Source organism: Lethenteron reissneri, chromosome 34 (genome assembly GCF_015708825.2).
Source record: "Lethenteron reissneri isolate LAM-NWPU_2019-01 chromosome 34, ASM1570882v1, whole genome shotgun sequence".
NCBI classification, from domain to species: domain Eukaryota; kingdom Metazoa; phylum Chordata; class Hyperoartia; order Petromyzontiformes; family Petromyzontidae; genus Lethenteron; species Lethenteron reissneri.
The window spans coordinates 12,545,901-12,558,076 of NC_083812.1; the positions used below are offsets into that span (position 1 = coordinate 12,545,901).

The 12,176-nt window shown below is 44.8% G+C and overlaps 1 protein-coding gene across 9 annotated transcripts in view; it reads left to right on the forward strand.

Annotated features, from left to right (window-relative positions):
• The window catches only part of PCDH15 (protocadherin related 15), a 114,499-nt gene that overhangs the window by 23,717 nt on the left and 78,606 nt on the right, over nucleotides 1-12,176 (forward strand). For 5 of the 9 annotated variants that reach the window (XM_061565304.1, XM_061565312.1, XM_061565309.1 and 2 more), the window contains one exon: nucleotides 2,985-3,111. The exons of 2 other annotated variants lie outside the window; for them this stretch is intronic. The gene's annotated coding sequence lies outside the window, so the exon portion shown is untranslated. Of the gene's footprint in view, nucleotides 1-2,984; nucleotides 3,112-7,447; nucleotides 7,602-12,176 lie in introns of those variants that run through there. 2 more of the 9 variants (XM_061565308.1, XM_061565311.1) reach the window with 1 other exon arrangement.

Consider the following 12,176-nt stretch of genomic DNA (forward strand, 5'->3'; position numbering starts at 1 on the left):
GTTTTTTTCAAAGTAATATAATCAATAATCACTTGTGACGTTAATTTAATTGTTGAAAATAGTAGTTTTATACCAACACAACGTATAATGCTGTGCATAACGAGAATCAAATTATCTCCTGCTCAAATCAGCACTGAGACGGTGATTAACTCCCGTGTACAGCCCTGAACCAACACTATAATTTCCGCAAGTCCATGGAACAACCACTGTTGACTTCTGCGCAAAGTGTTACTGTATTTATTTTGTCGACCGCAGAGGGATGATGGGCTGAGTCAACCCCCCATCCAGGGCTTGAACTCGCACGCTTCCCATTGTTTACTCGACCGCTGAGCCACCGGGTGCAACATAAATGTTTAAATATAAACTTAATTTGGAGCTTTCGTGACTGCAGGAATTGCTCTTTGGTTCTTTCGGTAAAGTCACGTATAAAGATAAAATAATAAATTGAATACTAGCATACGACGTTTCGATTGCAACACGAGCAATCATCATCAGGTATACATGAAATAGAAACACAAATCTAGTATACTTAGAAATGTAATGTAATACAACAGGGATTTTGCTAGGTTATTTAATTCAGTTTGTCTCTCTCCTCGTCTCGTAACCTCCCCAAGTTCCTGCACCGTGCCACTCATTGACAATGAGTGGCACGGTGCGTGGCACGGTGCATTACATTTCTAAGTATACTAGATTTGTGTTACTATTTCATTTATACCTGATGATGATTGCTTGTGTTGCAATCGAAACGTCGTATGCTAGTATTTAATTTATTGTTTAAATATAGTCACGTATACAGTGTATTCAACATATGTGTAGTACAGTGTTTGTGTTAGATTGGAAACTCATTTCTTTAGAACTGCTTTTTGTGCTTAGTCTGTTGCCCTTCCTACGATGAGCACGGCTGGTGGCTGGTTGCCTACGGTGCGAAATAAATACTCTTCGGTTTTTTCGGTAAAAAATAAGTTTAACGTGTGTACATATATAACAAAAGCACGTTTCTGTGTGTTGTTTGAAACACACATAACACGAACATTTACGGCTATCGCCTTGTGAACTTTCTGTTTTCCATCGGCATTTGTTCAACTGACATTCTGCCCTGACTTTTTTTTACTTTCTGAATTTCATTATCGAGAGTGGGTGCTGTAAACAGCGCCGCTGTGGGCTGCCAAATCACTGAATTCGGGAAACTCACTGCGATTGTCGCTCTCTTCCCTGAAAATGTAGGACAGGGGTAACAATACACTCGCTTGCAGGCCTGTGTGGGGTAATTGCAATTGTGCCTGTTTAGCCAAGAGAGCCTCGCGACTTTCAAGAGGGTCCTGCCAAGTGTTTCCCCCAGAAAGTAAATTGTCTGAACTCGCCGAGTCTTAAGCACCCGATTTGGCGCGCGGCTTTGTTGATATCGCATCGGAGAGGCAGACCCCCCCCACTCATCTGCCCCGTCTCACTGCCTCGCGTACAACATTCTTTTACTCGTGAAATACTACGTCCTCTTTGAGCTCCCATTATGAAGTAATTTCTCTTGTGTTTACACGCCAGCTCCGTGTAGACTCTGGCGTCATGGGGGGTAATTGATAAGCATACGGTGATATCTTCACGATAAGCAGCTTATGTTTACGCAGTAAATCAGGTCATTTAATGTCACTGAGTAAAGTCACCTCTGAATAATCTGCGTCTAAATAAAGACTGACGACTGTCAGTTGTATGCGGGCCCATATGTGTATAGAGAGACATGGGAATAAGATTGCTGCATGTCTGGATTTGACCCAGATATTGAGACTGTGCACCTATGCCTGGGCTTTTATAGACCTAGACTGATTGAGAACTATGCTTGGGTTTGGTCTATATGGAAGAAAAAAAAGTGTCAATTCTACTCGTAAAGCAAACATAGTTTCAAGTTTCAGATGGATTGTGTTTACCCAAGGTGAGAACTCAAGAGCCATGGATTCGCAAGAGTAACATGGGTCACCAAAAGGACAAACGCAATAACATAAAAAATATTGTAGAAATGATGTAAATTGCAATCGTATCAAAAGCAAACAAGCATATTTGTTTTACTATTTCAACATTTTTTTATTTTACCAGTTAAGGCCCACTGAGCTGTACAGCTATTTTCAAGAATCGACCTGGCCACACATGATAGCCCAGCAAAGTGGCTTATCATGTGGAAATTTATAGCAGCCAAATACTCTAAACGCGTGTTGATTCTAAATGTCGAGGGAAAACCCGGAGGATATGGAGAAAAATCCTCGCAACCACAGGTAGAGAGACATGCAAACTCCAAATATACAGCAGGCGTCAGGATCGAGATCGAACCCACGACCTCCTGTATACCAGGCGAGGTAGTTAACATCTCGCCAGAGGAAAAAATATAAAATTTTGCAGAAGAAATCAAACGGCGCATACATACGTATAAATGTTAATACATTTCTCGTAACAAAGTCGACTCAGGCAAATTACTTTCAAAAGTAATTGTAAAATTCGTAGTCAATTCATAGTCAAGTATCTGGTTATTTTTATTGCACGAGTGTGTGTAGTTACACAAGGATGTGTGGTCAAACACGTTCTTGTGTAGTGAGTGGTGGTCTAGCAGTTATATTCCTGCTCACGGCTAACACCGGTGACGATTATCTGAACCGGTCCTGGGCCTCCCCTAGGTCGACTCAGCCTCAAATGAGCCACTCCCCAGAGAAAGGCAACCGGGCGTGGTGCTGGCCACCCACCCCCTCGTGTGCCGTTCCGGCCTTCATAGGTGCTCTCTAACAGCACTTGCCCCTACAGTCTGGAAAGGCTACACGGGGGATCGTTATCTTTGTGTACCTAGGCTCACAAAAGCCCCTCGTCCTACATGTTACACTGTCCTGTACAACAGTCTTAAATCTGCTACTCCTTGCTTTTTTTCCTCTTGGGTCGGCTGATTCTCTGTACCCTATTGCCTCCATGTGAGATACTAACAATGCCTTATCACTTGCCGGTGCACGCAGGTGTCTCGGAGTATTCATTCCTACGCACTCAGCATTCGCTCTTGGTCGCGTGCTGAAATGGCGTAGGGGATCTCGATGCCTGCTTTTGGCTGCCACTCAAGGCACCTCTCCCCCGGGAACTTGATAGGTAAGATGATTCGCGCCTCAAACGAGTGCATCGTAATAATGCTGTTTTATTATAACCTGTAGAGTCATTCATGCAAATTGCATCTCTCAAATCGCTGGTGTGTATATTAATGCAAAACAATGTAGAATCCCATCTTTGCTGGGAAGGCTGCACAATAATACATTTGTCGTGATATATTAGATGACCTGACTTAAAGCTTTCGTGACTGCAGGAATTCACATTATTTGATTCTTTCGGTAAAGTCACGTAAATAGAAAAATAAAAATAAAGTGAATAAAAAAATTATAAAAGTAAAAAATAAACATAATAAAAAACAAAAAAAACATTAATGTAGACTGTAGCCTGGTTCTTAACCTTGCTGAGTGTACTGGCAGTCTATAATGTAGACTGTAGCCTGGTTTTTAAGGTTGGTGGGCGTATTGGCATTCTGTAATGTAGACTGTAGCAGTGGTTATTAAACTGAGTTATCGTACTGGCAGTCTATAATGTAGACCATTTTTATCTTTATTTTGTATTTTTTTATTACTGAAAGAATCAGAATAAATCTACATTATAGACTGCCAGTACACCCACTTAGGTTAAGAACCAGGCTACATATTCTTAGGTTTTTTCGGTAAAGTTACGTAGGTAAAAAAACATTAAAAAGTAAAATAAAATAAAAATAACGAAGTTTCGGAGGCAACACAAGCTTCCGTCTTCAGGTGGTACCGTCACAGCCACGACAGCTGTATCAAGTAAATGAGAGATTTCAGAAGCTACCACTCCGTTTATATAATGGTTGGAGAAGGTGGTGGGGCAAGGGCCGCATACTTTTATTAATATGGTAAGGTGAGGCTTAAGACTAAGAATAGACTGCATAACAAAGGCTGAGCCTTTGTTATGGAGAGGTGCGGTTTGTGACTCAACCTGTAACAGGGAGACCACCACTAGACATGGTAAAACTGTGATGGTTGTCTGTCAAATAAGATTGGCAAATAAGTGTAGTTAAATCTTTTTTGCATGGTTAATCACATCTTTCCAATGATTACTCAGTTTGTAACCGTTATCACGGTTGAAATTATGTCTGTGTTTGTATATTTAAGAAAGTATGCAGCCCTTGCCCCCACCACCTTCTCCAACCATTATATAAACGGAGTGGTAGCTTCTGCAATCTCTCATTTACTTGATACAGCTGTCGTGGCTGTGACGGTACCACCTGAAGACGGAAGCTTGTGTTGCCTCCGAAACGTCGTGATTTTTATTTTATTTTACTTTTTAATGTTTTTTACCTCCGCGACTTTACCGAAAAAACCTAATAATATGAATCATTGCAGTCAAAGAAAGCTTCAAATCTAGAACCAGGCTACAGTCTACATTTTTTGTTATTTTTTTATATCATTTTTATTTACTTTCTTTTTATTATTATTTTTCTATCTACGTGACTTTACCGAAAGAACCAAAGAAAATCAGATGACCTCCTCTACTCATCATGAGAACCACTATGATTATCATCTTCATCGCTATCATTCTCTTCAACATCGCCTTCATTTTCATCATCTGTAAATCGATTCTTTTAAATTCACAAAGCAGCTTTCGGTCAGGGCCCCCTTGCGCAATGGATGGAGCTCCGTTCTGAAATTCTACTAAAGCCTCACAGCCCATCAGTGGCCAGGGGAGCGTTGATGGCATCGGGGCCACGCGTGCCATTGTTGGCACGCGTGGCCCCGATGACGGACTGAGCCGGCCAACCAGATTCCTTCTCGTGCACAAACACAGACCGGTTTATCTCGGCCACACGTTGTTTTCGCCAACGTACTCGTAGCGTGCTGCCAGTCAGCCAAAGTAAAATAAAAAATAAAGTGAAAGTACCCATCGTTGAACGAAGGTCCTCTCCCCACCCCAACGCCCCCATCTCACACGTGACAGCCCCCCCCCCCCAAAGACCCGCATATTCCCCCAGTCGACCCCCCCCCCACCCTCGCATGCCCCCCACGCACCCCTCTAATTGTGTGCCCCTTCCCCTCTGCGCGCTGGGCGGCACGTTGCCAGCCAATAAAACTTTTTGTTCTCTCTAATATAGTACATACAGTTTATGGTGAAAGTTGAGCCCAGGACTTGCCCCGTCGGGCGATCACAATCGTTCCCTCCACGGGGAAACACATCAAACGCCTCCCCCGTCGTCTTATCCGTAAATCACGTTATCCGCCGGGGCCAGTGGATCTGTGATTTTTCCCATTATCATCGGAACCCCGGGGATTCGCAGGTAAGATTGTAGAGGGGTGAGACAAATGTTTGGTCATGACCATGAGAGCAGCTGTAATAGAACTGAGCTGAATCTTGTCTCGTTTGCAGACAACGGGAAGACAAGGTCTCCTGCAACGTGCACTTGACCACAGATTGTGAATAAGAGCAATGGCAATGCATTGTGGGGGATATCCCATTTTTATTTTAGAGTGAAATTCTTCAATTTTGTTGTGCTCATTGATTTCGCATTCCATGTTGAGGACTCGGTTTAGCAGACTGTGTCATCTCATCCACACTGTGTTCAAACATCACACTGCCAGTCACAACTCCTCTCTTTCTGCTTCTTCCCACGCACTGCTGCTCCACTTTGGAATTCCCTTCTATCGTCTCTTTTTCCAAGCTCTCATAATAGCCCTGCTCAATTCAAGAAATGTGTTACACTCCTTATCTGTTGAAACTTTGGCAGTGCTGTTTGCCGCTGGCCGTTTGGCGTTTTGAGCCTGTGCCCAGCAGCTGTGTTTAGAAAATGAAAGGTAACCCTAACCCTCAGGGTCCACAGGTATTCATTGGCACACCGATTGATGGGTTGTAGACGCGAAGCAACAACTACCATTTCACATTCAGGTGGTCAAGTCAGATAACCGCGTCAGGATCAGCGGAGTGTATCGCTGTGTTGTCACCTTAGTATTTGTGGATCGGGCATTGTGTTGTTAAACATTGTATGGTCTGATCTAGATGACCACAGTCGCACACTGGAGAGTTTTTTTATATTCCATTTGTGCAAAAAGTATGTCATGGTTTGTGCGGATGCGGTTATAGTGGACCATGAGCTTCGTGGAAGATCAAATCTAGCCATCTTCTTTGTTGGGTCTTTCAAAAGGTGTTTGTTTTGGGAATTATTTTGAACTCCATTCAGCTCCCCGAGCTTCGTCGGGATTGAACTCGCATTGTTGAAGGTGAAGCGAATGGTCCAAACGGGCTTCCGTGCCTTCAAGCGATGACAAGGGACGTTACTTAGGTCCTGATGAATCGGAAGGCGACTGTTTCCCCGAGTAATGAAAATAAAAATACATGGTCAGTTACTGCAATACATTTTTTTAAATGTCCCACTTGTAACTAGTTATTGTCGTCTGAACAAGTTGTTTACAGATTAATTGCTAGATCTTGACCATTTATTGACCAAGTGGTTGGCTTAAAATAATGTTGAAGGGTGGATTTTAATCTTTCAATTAGCCAATTTCACACACGAATGTACACTAAATATCACCACATATACAATGGTTACACATTTCAAGAGCAGTTTAATTCGTCGAAAAGCGACGCATTTGGGAAAGGGACGTATTTGGCTTTTTCGTGCCTTATATTTTCCACAACGATGCTAATTATTTCGTGTTACGTATCATAGTGTTGCATCGAACGATGGCCCAAATATATCAGAGAGAGATTCAGTACAGAATGCTATTCATATACCGTCTGGACCAATCACAGACCCCCAAACCGAATTGCGGGACTAAAACCGACACTTGCATATCATTTCTCAACGGGAAAAAAACCCCCACAAAGTGCACATTTTACGTGCGAGTCGTCTCCAGTTAAGCCCACACCGGTTACATTTGTACAATCCCAATTGGGAACCCTTGGGGGAAATGTTTCGAATTTGCCAAATTTGGACCAGAACGCCAGAACGCAATGGCCCACTCATTTCGAACGCTACCGCGTGATTTCTAACGTTCACTGGTCAACTGTCAGCGCAGCATTAACTATGGCGGCTTGCTGGTGTCGAACCGGAACCTCCGCCGGTGTCTCACGGCGCTCATCGTGTGCCGCCCGTTCAGCAGCAGCAGCAGCACCGGGAGCTCGAGCGCGCGCGTCATCTGCGAGGCGCAGTCGCCCCTCCGCTCCCGCATCTCGCTCCGCTGCTTCCAGTGGCACTGCATTATTCATTGACGTCTACAGTTACAGAAATGTAATTATCAGAGTGGGCGCAGCCTCTCGCTCGCGCGGGTTCATCCTGCGGTGCTGTAATCCGAGCCGCGTGGGGGTGGCGGTGGTGGTGGCGGTGGGGATGGGCGCGGGGATAATTATTCACGGCACTTTGGGCGACACGCGCGCCTAATCCGCTTACAGCCCCGAGCGGCAGCGGCTGCATTGGTGGGGGTCACGTCGCAGACAGCCATGGGCCGCGCTGTGGCGGCGTGAGTGGTCGGTGATGCCTCGCGCGTGTTGCCCTACGCCGCCGCTGCCACCGCCGCAGAGCGACCTTTGAGGTGAGCCCGAGGCGCGCCATGGGTTGCCGAGCGTTTTCACGCGATTCCACACCGGACTCAGGGCGGTCTTTTTCGCCGCACCCACAGCAGTGGGCTCTCTCGGTACGGTGATGTCAAACCGTTGCTCTGAATTACGGTGCCGTGGGAAATTATTTTTTTCGGGGGGGGGGGGTGTTTTTGTTGATTAATGAGTTAAGTGTTTGACCGGGGAAATCGCTTGAGATGGAACATCTCGTTTGCGAGGGTGTTACTTACATATTGTATTTGTTGAACTTCTTTCGCACCGCACGGAGCCAACCGTGCGTGCGTATTAACACATATACGCGTGCACGCATGCGCTCGCTCATCTACTCACTCGCAAACACACACATTGACCCACACACTCGCACACAAACCTAACGAAGACGTACGCTCACCTACCCACCCGCTCACTCAGTCACTCTCCCACCAACACATTACACGTACACCCGCACACGTAGCAAACATTATACAAACATAGTAAATCTATAACTGACACGGTATGCAATTGCGCAATGAATATCACACCAAGTCAAAATCATTAAGTCTGTACGGAATTTACCCAAGCGACACAATCGCAAAGTTGTGTGATTGTATTAGGCAGAAAACTTTATTCTGTTTAACCTTTGCAGTTATCCTTTGAATATGTTTAGCATCACATTTCCCGTGCATTTCCTTCAACCGCTGACACAATTGTAGTTAAGAGCAGACTAATTATGACGCGGTGTCACTGAAGTGATGCATTAAGCACTGCAGTGTGGATTCGCAGGTTTGATGGGCAATAATTAAATGTTGACGGCCATATACCATATGTTTGAGACGTCACATAACCAATTAACTTGGTAACGTTTCAACTTCAGGTCTGCACGTGATACGTGTGCCCCTGAGTTGACTGCGCAGATTATAAGAAATATAATAAATGAAGTGAATAAATGGCTTCTGGTACCATCTGTCGCAGGCTGCTTCTGCCCGTTGCGTTGAGGGCCTTACAGTGTTGGCATCGGACAGCCACCGATCGGATGCTGTTCGAAGTTATAAAACTGCAAATTGGATTAACACGGAGAAATGCACAACCGCATGTCACGTACACCCTTTGTGCTTTACAAATTTGTTCTCATCGACTCCACGGTCCATATGAAAGTGCCAATGATGCGTGGTTTAATCGTTATTTAGATCTGCCGGCCAGGTGTTTCAGAGGTAGAGCGAGTGGCTCGCAATCCAAAGGTTGTGAGTTTAAATCCGGGTTGGGGTTGGCTCAACCTACCATCCCTCTGGGGTCGATAAAATTGCCACCACTTTGTGGGCAAGCCAAGAGTGGCTGTCCTTGAGAGAGACTCGCCCCTGCCATAAGAATGGGGAAATTCCACCACTGGTTCAAAGTTGTGATCAGGAGATGACCACTACCGCAATGCTTATTTGAGCCGAAAATCACTCTGACTTTTATGTTGTTTTGTAATTGTTATTTAGTTTTGCAGGTGATTTGGTACGACAGCTACACTCCAAAGACAAGGACTCCCCGTATAGCCTTAACAGACTGTCAGGCAAGTGCAGTTAGTGAGTAGCACCTATGAAGGCCAGCACTCACACGAGGGGGTGGGTGGCCAGTACCATGCCCAAGCCGCCTTTTTGACGATGTTCACACATTGCACCAGGTACTCATGTGCGGCTGAGTTGACACAGGGGAGTTCCAGGACAGGTTCAGATGATCATCACTGGTGTTGGCCGTCAGCGAGAATCGTGTCTGTACATATGTGTGAGAGTGTGTGTCTGTGTGCATGTGTATCTGTGAGAGAAAGACAAAGTGGGGGAGCGGTAGTGTAGTGGTTAGCGCACTGCACTACGAACTTGCCGTTCGATTCCCGCTCACAGCCACTACCAGTGACGATTTTCTGGACCGATCCTGGGCCTCCCCTAGGTCGACTCAGCCTCAAATGAGTACCTGGTGTGATGTTTAAACGTCACCACTGAGGAGACAAAGGCGGCCGGGCGTGGTGCTGACCACCCACCCCCTCGTGTGCCATGCCGGCCTTCATAGGTGCTCTCTAACAGCACTTGCCCCAACAGTCTGATAAGGCTATACGGGGACCTTTGTATTTGTGAGAGCCGGTGTGTGGACGTGAGTAATGGCCAACTTAAGGGTGGTCTCGACCACCCTTAGATCTGTCGGATCTGTCGGAGCTTACGCAATTTCTCTTCCGTAAATCCCATGTGGAAATGGAGTTAGGACAATCTTCTAGAATTGCATAAGTCATCATGAGTACCTGATTTGTATTTTGCTGCTGTTTTCATGCAACTCAATGTGGTTCCTTCTCTATAAATTGTTTTTATTTATTTAGGGCTTGTTTTTGTTTAAATCTTCAGTCCATTGAATATTGTATTTTGATACTGAAAGCCAGGCATAATGGTATTTGATATGAATTTGTCGTTTTGTGGATTGCATTGTATGTATGCGGCGCAAAAACCTTTCCTTATATCCATCTTGCTGACATTATTGGCTGGCCTGTAACACGTTTGTAATTTGGTTCCCCTAAGGTCTTTCTGAACAATTAACAGAATGTGTGTGTGTGATAGGAAGCTAATGAAGGGTTAATGGGTCTCTAATTGAAAAATAGATGTCAAATGTTATTCCATATGCAATTAAAATATTGCTGCTGGCTTGCCTGATGTCCTAAGCAATGGCTGCATTTGTTTACCAGGCCTGATGGAAGTTGATACCGGTATAGCATTAACCTGTTTTAAATGCTCCTGGAAAACATTGATCCAGAAGACCAATAGGCTGATGGAATATAACATTTTATTTTTATTTGTTTAGGAAAATTATTGTGTCACGATGTACTTGTATGTTATGCACAATCCTCCGCTGGTGTATTTTTAGATAATGGAATGGATTTATTTTTTTATGCTGGCATTGGTGACTGGGCTTGAGATCAAATCGCTGCACTTGGGAACGTGGTTTAACCATGGATAGCTGCCTGGATTTGCACCCTTGAATCTCAGCAGTGCCAGCTCTAAGCACTGATATGGCTTTATCTTTGTGACATACCCACCCACCCAACTACATCCGTAGAATGGTTTTGATTTTCAATGCTATGTAAAAAACAACTTCAACGCATAGTATGCAAAACTAACAAAAAACACTGCATTTAACGTCCACGCACCACAGAAATGCCAATTATCCATCACCCTCCGGTCAAAAAATTATTTTATTGGCAGCCATCAGAGGATACATCTGCCCCTCCCTCCTCCCCCCATCATCTTGCACATCGCAAAGGACATGGGTGACAGATCAAACGTGCAATCACAGTAACTCGGGCAGCTCTGATGGAACCGTACGTGCCGCATCCTGCTTACTTACCAGCATAAAAAAGGTTGTCAGGGCCAGTGGATTCATGCGATTGGACCGTGGTAATCACTGTCACTGATTTTATGTTCAAATGATCATCGGGAATCGCTCTTCTCCTGTTTACAGGCCTGAGCTAGTGATGGAATTGACATATTCCTCTGGGCTGTGGGCTAGTCTATCCGTAGGACGGCCCCTCCTGACATTCTCACAGAGTGGTTGCTGTTTTATCAACCACAGAGGGATGATGGGTTGAATCAACCCCCAAATAAATATGAATTCGGAACCTTCCGAGTCCAGGATGCTCACTTCCGCTGAGACACCTGACTGGAGAGACGGGTGCTGATGAACACCGGTTGTGTCAAAGAACCGTGACGAGAGAGGTTCACGTGTGTTTTGTTTCCGTGAAAATAGATTGTTTAAAGTTAAATGAATGATCTGCAACTTTGCTTTATTTTAAGTTGGCAGCTTTCGAACTGGGACCAAAAAATACAATGCAATTTGGTAAATTGTCATCCCAAACAGTGGCAATCCAATCAATCATTGCGGTTGAGTAATGGCAGGCCCATGATCCATAATGGCTGTAGGATTCGTCTCTCGTGAATAGATTTGTTTTCAGGTAGAATGCGCAATCCATCGATAGTGGCCCTAGCCATGATGAGTCAATTCGGAAATTGATTCTTATTAATCGTGTGACGTGGCTGCGTGGGCCGTATGATCTCCTGCGGGTTCGTTGACGATGCAGAGATTGGGATGTGAGAGATGGCCCAGGATACTGCACACAAAAAGAAGTGCATTTATTTATTTTAACAGCGGACGCTTGCCTAGTACCATACGCTTTGATTACAGGAAGCACCTTTTACACCCCCTACCCACCCACTCCCGCCGTGTTTATTAAAGAAAAAGATGAGGCTTCATACCTGTCAACCCATACGGTTTACCCGTCTTCTTGTACAGGGAAATTGAGTTTTCAGGTCCAAAAGGCATACAGCCGTTTCAATTCGGGCACATTTTTTTGGTTTATTTGTTTGTGTCTCGCCCTTGTGATGGGACTTTGTAGGATGAACGTTGAGATTTATAAGGGCACGGGGTGACCAATAAGGTCTGAATTGGTCTGGAATAAGGTAGGGCACTGATAGGGGGTTGACAGGTTTGTCCATCCTTGTAGCCCGGCGAATGAATCGTGTTCCAAACGTGTTTTGTTTGGGCGAGGGTCA